Raw genomic sequence first — 8,841 nt, 5'->3', positions numbered from 1 at the left:
CCTTGTCTGAGTGGGTGTGCGCAGGTAATTCCTTTATTACTTAGTGCTATCCCGCAATACGACTGACCAATATTAATAATAACAAAGAGATGCCAGTGTGCCGGGACCTTCGGGTCCGGGCCGTGAATAAAACCCCACAGAGCTTGTCTCTGGATACAGGAAGGCCGACCAGTGGTATTGGAAGCCAGGGTGCCTTGTCTCTCACGTGACTATTGAAAGGTGTGGTGAGAGAAAAAATTAATAGCTACCGCTTAATTTGGTGGTTATACATATCTGGTTGATCCTGCCAGTAGTTATATGCTTGTCTCGAAGATTAAGCCATGCATGTCTTAGTTCACGCCTCTGTTATGGTTAAACCGCAAACGGCTCATTAAATCAGCCATGGTTCGTTGGATCGTACCTACTACACGGATAACTGTAGTAATTCTAGAGCTAATACGTGCCCCGTGTGCTTGATTCGTAAGATGATGGCCGCACTTATTAGATCATAAACCAACCGGGCTTGCCTGGTGTTTGTGGTGACTCTGGATAACTTTGTATGATCGCAGTCGGCCTTGTTGTCGGCGACGGATCCATGAAGTGTCTGCCCTATCAACTTACGATGGTAGGTGATATGCCTACCATGGTTATGACGGGTAACGGGGAATCAGGGTTCGATTCCGGAGAGGGAGCCTGAGAAACGGCTACCACATCCAAGGAAGGCAGCAGGCGCGCAACTTACCCACTCTCGGCGAGAGGAGGTAGTAAAGACAAATATCGATACAGAACTCTTTTGAGGTACTGTAATCGAAATGAGTGCATTATAAATCCTACAACAAGGATCTATTGGAGGGCAAGTCTGGTGCCAGCAGCCGCGGTAACTCCAGCTCCAATAGCATATATTAAAATTGCTGCAGTTAAAAAGCTCGTAGTTGGATCTGGGTTTGTGTTTGGAAACTGCTTGGCTTTGGTAGAGAGGTAACTCGAAGCCATGGTCGGTAGTATATCTGAACCGAATCTTCCAGCTGTGTCTACATAAGGCTTCGGCTTTGTGTAGATAGTGTCGTTGTGTGTGAGCTTCCTCACGGGGTTCTACCTTCGATACTATACACTGTAATGCCTTTAACCGGGTGTTTAGTGTGGACAGCACGTTTACTTTGAACAAATTTGAGTGCTCAAAGCAGGCCTTGTGCCTGAAAAGTCTTGCATGGAATAATAGAATAGGACTTCGGTCCTATTTTGTTGGTTTAATAGACCCGAAGTAATGATAAAAAGAGACAGACGGGGGCATTCGTATGGCAGCGCTAGAGGTGAAATTCATGGACCGTTGCCAGACGACCTAAAGCGAAAGCATCTGCCAAGGATGTTTTCATTTACCAGGAGCGAAAGTCAGAGGTTCGAAGACGATCAGATACCGTCCTAGTTCTGACCATAAACGGTGCCATCTGATGATCCGTGGGGCCTCCTTTTGTGAGCCCACGGGCAATCTCCGGGAAACCTGTAAGTCTATGGGTTCCGGGGAAAGTATGGTTGCAAAGCTGAAACTTAAAGGAATTGACGGAAGGGCACCACCAGGAGTGGAGCTTGCGGCTTAATTTGACTCAACACGGGAAAACTCACCCGGACCGGACACTATGAGGATAGACAGATTGATAGCTCTTTCTTGATTTGGTGGTTAGTGGTGCATGGCCGTTCTTAGTTCGTGGTATGAATTGTCTGGTTAATTCCGATAACGAACGAGATTCTAATCTGCTAAATAGGCCACGTGTAATTTTGTGTGGCGTCTTCGTTGATTGGCCTCGGCTGGTCTCGGAGTGCTATACGAGCATGTGGAACTTCTTAGAGAGATTGGTGAATATCCAAGTCACAAGAGAGAGAGCAATAACAGGTCTGTGATGCCCTTAGATGTTCGGGGCCGCACGCGTGCTACACTGACAGTGGTAGAGAGTTTGGTATTCCTCAGGCGAAAGCTGGGGGCAAACTTTTCAATTACTGTCGTGCCTGGGATCGGGGTTTGTAACTATCCCCCGTGAACCAGGAATTCCTAGTAAGCTCAATTCATCAGATTGAGCTGAATACGTCCCTGCCCTTTGTACACACCGCCCGTCGCTACTACCGATTGAATGGTTTAGCAAGGTCAATGGATCGGCTGCATTTCGGAGTAATCTGATTGCGGCTGAGAAGCTGGCCGAACTTGATCATTTAGAGGAAGTACAAGTCGTAACAAGGTTTCCGTAGGTGAACCTGCGGAAGGATCATTAAATATAGTTCTAACATGTGGTAGTATGGTCGAAAGCAAATGCGAACGAGATTCTATCAATAATTAAATAACGAACGAGATTCCTACGAGAGTGACTATGAGTTGAGTCAAAAATGGTGACAGGAGCAGAGGTGACAGAGTTTCACAAGATTCGGTTTGGCACCCGAACTGTGATCCTAATAATAAACACGGTGGTCAAGGAAGGTGGCCATGCAGTGTAAAGGACTCGTAAAAACTACGCTAATCAAGAAAAATTAGCGACTCATATGTCTGTTGATTTGTGTGAGTATTGTCTGTATAACCAGACTAGAGAGTGTCGAAAAACTCAAGAGGGTACGAACGAGATTCCTACTACTCGTATCAATTTTGCTTTCTCCATATCTATTCGCATACATCTGCCCTATAAAATCTGAGAGCTTGCTCTCCACTATCGTTCAGATAGTTGACTTCTTTATACCCAATGGTGTGGACTGATACTCTTTTCGAGATAAAATAGTAATGGCTATCTCGTTATGGTCTGAGTATCGGTTGGCTACGGCCACACACATTGTGGTACCGCTGTTACTAAAACACCCCCTTATTTATTCTACTTACTGTGGTTCCATTGAGAACCACTCTCTCTGCGCCGCCTTCTTCGGATGTATGCGGTTGTAGGGGTTGGCGCCCCGTGAAAAGGGAAGAAGCCTTCTTTATTACAACTCCATGTGGTGGATCACTCGGCTCACGTATCGATGAAGAGTGCAGCAAACTGTGTTAACCAATGTGAAACGCAAACTGCTCCGATCATCGGTCTCTCGAACGCAAATAGCGGCTAAGGGCTTGCTCTTAGCCACGTTCGATCGAGTGTCGGCTTTTACCTATCGCAACGCTTAATTAGTTGCGGATTGGGAAGTATACCATGACTACGAGATTTCTTGTTGCTAAAAGTTTGGACTCAAGGGCTTTCTCGCTTTTGGCGGTGGTTCTTGAGGAGCGATCCATGAGTAATGTTATCTTTATTCGTTGATTGTTCGTCCGGATTATTAGGCAGGCCGTACTTTCATGGCTAAAGACCTTTCGCTTATACACGCTGTTGGCGGTTTGAGTGATTGTGAAGTAGTTCTAGTGGTTCTTCCTTAATTGTATGGGTAGTATTGTTGCATACTTTATAGTCTGCTCTGCACAGGGTGCGTGGCTTAGTTCGCTTTGTAACGCTGTACTGATGTAGTTTAGATTAGTGTGTAGCATACCCTTATAAATTTGGCCCTGACCTCGATTCGAGCGTGAATACCCGCTGAACTTAAGCATATCAGTAAGCGGAGGAAAAGAAACTAACCAGGATTCTCTTAGTAACTGCGAGTGAACAGAGATTAGCCCAGCACCGAAGCCTACGCTATTTAAGTGTAAGGCAATGTGGTGTTTAAGCTGGAGCCTTGAACTCGGTTCTAACTTCAAGTGCATTCTTGAATATGCCTGCTGAAACAGGTGATAGTCCTGTAGAGGTTAGACCATGCCCTGAGTTCTTAGATGCTTCAGCTTTAGAGTCGGATTGCTTGAGAATGCAGTCCAAAGTTGGTGGTAAACTCCATCAAAGGCTAAATACCTGCGTGAGTCCGATAGCTAACAAGTACCGTGAGGGAAAGTTGAAAAGTACTCTAAATAGAGAGTAAATAGTACGTGAAACTACATGGAGGTTAACCGAACGGAGTCAGACTTCTCGATCATGGTGGTTTAACTGAGATGTTTGTTTGGTGAGCATTGCTTTGGGTTTGCTTAAACTCTATCGTGTGCTTTTTTGGCATCGTACGAGTCTGAGGCAAGTTGCTCTTTTCTCAGTGTTTCCATTATGGTTAGCGGCTCACTCAGTGTCTGCTTCTCGCTTGCTTGATAAACATCCTGAGTTCTGGGTAACTAGAATTTGGTTTGATGGCAGAAACTGGAGTTCCTTCGGGTTCACTGGTTAGAACGGCTTCGGTCGGCTTTCAAGATAAGTGAGATAGTGGTGCATTGGATGATTGTCGGGATGTGCGTGTGGATGAATTGTTTGAATTGCATAGTATCGACACAAAGTGTGGTAATGTGTAGTTTAGGCTATGATTTCGTTCGTGCGCTCGATGTTAAGTGAGTCGTCGTAAGGAGACTTTCTGTTCGACCCGTCTTGAAACACGGACCAAGAAGTATAACATGTATGCAAGTCAATGGGTCTAAGAAACCCTATGGCGTAATGAAAGTAAAAGGCTGCTTCAGTGGTCTTAGGTGTGATCTTGTGATTTCCCATTCGGAGTCATAGGCGCAACACCGGCCCGTCTATTTGTATGGTTGCTGAACTTCGGTTTGGTACGATATAAGGGCGGAGCAAGAGCATACATGTTGTGACCCGAAAGATGGTGAACTATGCTTGCTTAGGTTGAAGCCAGGGGAAACCCTGGTGGAGGACCGAAGCGGTTTTGACGTGCAAATCGATCGTCAAAAGTGAGCATAGGGGCGAAAGACTAATCGAACCATCTAGTAGCTGGTTCCCTCCGAAGTTTCCCTCAGGATAGCTGGCTCCCTAAACAGTTTTATCCGGTAAAGCGAATGATTAGAGGTATTGGGGGAATTATTCTCTCAACCTATTCTCAAACTTTAAATGGGTAAGATGCCAGGCTCGCTTAATTGTAGTCTGGCTTTGAATGTGGGAGCCAAGTGGACCATTTTTGGTAAGCAGAACTGGTGATGAGGGATGAACCTAACGTGCGGTTAAGGTGCCTCATGCAGACGCTCATCAGATACCCTTTGCCCGTAACCCAGTCGCCAGACTGGGTTGCGGGTGGGGGGCGTCCGCGAGCTCCAGGAGCGAGCGATGTTGTTTTGAAAAAATTTTCAAAATTGAGATGAATTTCGTGCATTTTAAGCCTAACTCAGCGAGAAATCAGAGCCGTGTCTCGGCGCAAAACCTGTCAATTTGCGCTAAATGATTCATGTTGCAGACTTGTTCTCAGCCAATAGGCGATCGCGCGCACGCGTTATCAATCCCCACCCATACAATATATAGGGAGAATAGAATATGACGTAGTTTCAAAATACAACAAAATATAGTGCTACAATTTTTTTCGTCCCACAGTGGCCGGACCGGCCCGACCGGCGGCAGTGAGTCGACCAGGACCTCCAATTCATATCAAATATTTTCCGCAACTCAGTTTATATCAGTATTTGATATGAAAGTCCAATAATATTTAATTCTTAGAAATTTTTTTGTAGCACTATATTTTGTAGTAAATAGAAACTACGTCATATTCTTATTTTGCCACAATATGGTAAAATATGGCTTTTTGCTGGAGTTTGTAACTTTTGTCGCTTTTTAAGCTAAAGTTACACTAATGAGGTGTTGTACTTGCCGGTTAAGCTGCTAGAGTTTCTTAATTCTAGTGGGCCGGCTAACTTTATTTCTAACGTGTGGTTACTAGTTCTTAACAACAATAATGTGTATGAAAGTTGTACCTTGTCTGAGTGGGTGTGCGCAGGTAATTCCTTTATTACTTAGTGCTATCCCGCAATACGACTGACCAATATTAATAATAACAAAGAGATGCCAGTGTGCCGGGACCTTCGGGTCCGGGCCGTGAATAAAACCCCACAGAGCTTGTCTCTGGATACAGGAAGGCCGACCAGTGGTATTGGAAGCCAGGGTGCCTTGTCTCTCACGTGACTATTGAAAGGTGTGGTGAGAGAAAAAATTAATAGCTACCGCTTAATTTGGTGGTTATACATATCTGGTTGATCCTGCCAGTAGTTATATGCTTGTCTCGAAGATTAAGCCATGCATGTCTTAGTTCACGCCTCTGTTATGGTTAAACCGCAAACGGCTCATTAAATCAGCCATGGTTCGTTGGATCGTACCTACTACACGGATAACTGTAGTAATTCTAGAGCTAATACGTGCCCCGTGTGCTTGATTCGTAAGATGATGGCCGCACTTATTAGATCATAAACCAACCGGGCTTGCCTGGTGTTTGTGGTGACTCTGGATAACTTTGTATGATCGCAGTCGGCCTTGTTGTCGGCGACGGATCCATGAAGTGTCTGCCCTATCAACTTACGATGGTAGGTGATATGCCTACCATGGTTATGACGGGTAACGGGGAATCAGGGTTCGATTCCGGAGAGGGAGCCTGAGAAACGGCTACCACATCCAAGGAAGGCAGCAGGCGCGCAACTTACCCACTCTCGGCGAGAGGAGGTAGTAAAGACAAATATCGATACAGAACTCTTTTGAGGTACTGTAATCGAAATGAGTGCATTATAAATCCTACAACAAGGATCTATTGGAGGGCAAGTCTGGTGCCAGCAGCCGCGGTAACTCCAGCTCCAATAGCATATATTAAAATTGCTGCAGTAAAAAGCTCGTAGTTGGATCTGGGTTTGTGTTTGGAAACTGCTTGGCTTTGGTAGAGAGGTAACTCGAAGCCATGGTCGGTAGTATATCTGAACCGAATCTTCCAGCTGTGTCTACATAAGGCTTCGGCTTTGTGTAGATAGTGTCGTTGTGTGTGAGCTTCCTCACGGGTTCTACCTTCGATACTATACACTGTAATGCCTTTAACCGGGTGTTTAGTGTGGACAGCACGTTTACTTTGAACAAATTTGAGTGCTCAAAGCAGGCCTTGTGCCTGAAAAGTCTTGCATGGAATAATAGAATAGGACTTCGGTCCTATTTTGTTGGTTTAATAGACCCGAAGTAATGATAAAAAGAGACAGACGGGGGCATTCGTATGGCAGCGCTAGAGGTGAAATTCATGGACCGTTGCCAGACGACCTAAAGCGAAAGCATCTGCCAAGGATGTTTTCATTTACCAGGAGCGAAAGTCAGAGGTTCGAAGACGATCAGATACCGTCCTAGTTCTGACCATAAACGGTGCCATCTGATGATCCGTGGGGCCTCCTTTTGTGAGCCCACGGGCAATCTCCGGGAAACCTGTAAGTCTATGGGTTCCGGGGAAAGTATGGTTGCAAAGCTGAAACTTAAAGGAATTGACGGAAGGGCACCACCAGGAGTGGAGCTTGCGGCTTAATTTGACTCAACACGGGAAAACTCACCCGGACCGGACACTATGAGGATAGACAGATTGATAGCTCTTTCTTGATTTGGTGGTTAGTGGTGCATGGCCGTTCTTAGTTCGTGGTATGAATTGTCTGGTTAATTCCGATAACGAACGAGATTCTAATCTGCTAAATAGGCCACGTGTAATTTTGTGTGGCGTCTTCGTTGATTGGCCTCGGCTGGTCTCGGAGTGCTATACGAGCATGTGGAACTTCTTAGAGAGATTGGTGAATATCCAAGTCACAAGAGAGAGAGCAATAACAGGTCTGTGATGCCCTTAGATGTTCGGGGCCGCACGCGTGCTACACTGACAGTGGTAGAGAGTTTGGTATTCCTCAGGCGAAAGCTGGGGGCAAACTTTTCAATTACTGTCGTGCCTGGGATCGGGGTTTGTAACTATCCCCCGTGAACCAGGAATTCCTAGTAAGCTCAATTCATCAGATTGAGCTGAATACGTCCCTGCCCTTTGTACACACCGCCCGTCGCTACTACCGATTGAATGGTTTAGCAAGGTCAATGGATCGGCTGCATTTCGGAGTAATCTGATTGCGGCTGAGAAGCTGGCCGAACTTGATCATTTAGAGGAAGTACAAGTCGTAACAAGGTTTCCGTAGGTGAACCTGCGGAAGGATCATTAAATATAGTTCTAACATGTGGTAGTATGGTCGAAAGCAAATGCGAACGAGATTCTATCAATAATTAAATAACGAACGAGATTCCTACGAGAGTGACTATGAGTTGAGTCAAAAATGGTGACAGGAGCAGAGGTGACAGAGTTTCACAAGATTCGGTTTGGCACCCGAACTGTGATCCTAATAATAAACACGGTGGTCAAGGAAGGTGGCCATGCAGTGTAAAGGACTCGTAAAAACTACGCTAATCAAGAAAAATTAGCGACTCATATGTCTGTTGATTTGTGTGAGTATTGTCTGTATAACCAGACTAGAGAGTGTCGAAAAACTCAAGAGGGTACGAACGAGATTCCTACTACTCGTATCAATTTTGCTTTCTCCATATCTATTCGCATACATCTGCCCTATAAAATCTGAGAGCTTGCTCTCCACTATCGTTCAGATAGTTGACTTCTTTATACCCAATGGTGTGGACTGATACTCTTTTCGAGATAAAATAGTAATGGCTATCTCGTTATGGTCTGAGTATCGGTTGGCTACGGCCACACACATTGTGGTACCGCTGTTACTAAAACACCCCCTTATTTATTCTACTTACTGTGGTTCCATTGAGAACCACTCTCTCTGCGCCGCCTTCTTCGGATGTATGCGGTTGTAGGGGTTGGCGCCCCGTGAAAAGGGAAGAAGCCTTCTTTATTACAACTCCATGTGGTGGATCACTCGGCTCACGTATCGATGAAGAGTGCAGCAAACTGTGTTAACCAATGTGAAACGCAAACTGCTCCGATCATCGGTCTCTCGAACGCAAATAGCGGCTAAGGGCTTGCTCTTAGCCACGTTCGATCGAGTGTCGGCTTTTACCTATCGCAACGCTTAATTAGTTGCGGATTGGGAAGTATACCATGACTACG

General features: G+C 45.5%; 4 non-coding genes and 1 pseudogene across 4 annotated transcripts; all 5 read left to right on the top strand.

Annotated features, from left to right (window-relative positions):
* Window positions 1-270: 270 nt before the first annotated feature.
* Window positions 271-2,240, top strand: LOC147036218 (18S ribosomal RNA). Its single transcript, XR_015065274.1, has one exon. It is a non-coding gene; the product is annotated as an 18S ribosomal RNA (ribosomal RNA).
* Window positions 2,241-2,935: 695 nt separating this feature from the next.
* LOC147036217 (5.8S ribosomal RNA) lies at window positions 2,936-3,088 on the top strand. Its single transcript, XR_015065279.1, has one exon. It is a non-coding gene; the product is annotated as a 5.8S ribosomal RNA (ribosomal RNA).
* Window positions 3,089-4,390: 1,302 nt separating this feature from the next.
* Window positions 4,391-5,109, top strand: LOC147036216 (28S ribosomal RNA; annotated as a pseudogene; the record flags this gene model as incomplete).
* An 858-nt stretch (window positions 5,110-5,967) lies between these two features.
* LOC147036215 (18S ribosomal RNA) lies at window positions 5,968-7,935 on the top strand. The gene has a single exon (XR_015065275.1). It is a non-coding gene; the product is annotated as an 18S ribosomal RNA (ribosomal RNA).
* Window positions 7,936-8,630: 695 nt separating this feature from the next.
* Window positions 8,631-8,783, top strand: LOC147036214 (5.8S ribosomal RNA). The gene has a single exon (XR_015065278.1). It is a non-coding gene; the product is annotated as a 5.8S ribosomal RNA (ribosomal RNA).
* Window positions 8,784-8,841: the final 58 nt, after the last annotated feature.

This window comes from Syngnathus leptorhynchus, unplaced genomic scaffold (assembly GCF_054491065.1).
Source record: "Syngnathus leptorhynchus isolate UIUO unplaced genomic scaffold, UIUO_Slep HiC_scaffold_763, whole genome shotgun sequence".
Classification (NCBI taxonomy): Eukaryota; Metazoa; Chordata; class Actinopteri; order Syngnathiformes; family Syngnathidae; genus Syngnathus; species Syngnathus leptorhynchus.
Note: the sequence above shows the minus strand (reverse complement) of the source record. Positions and strands in the feature narration are given on the sequence as shown.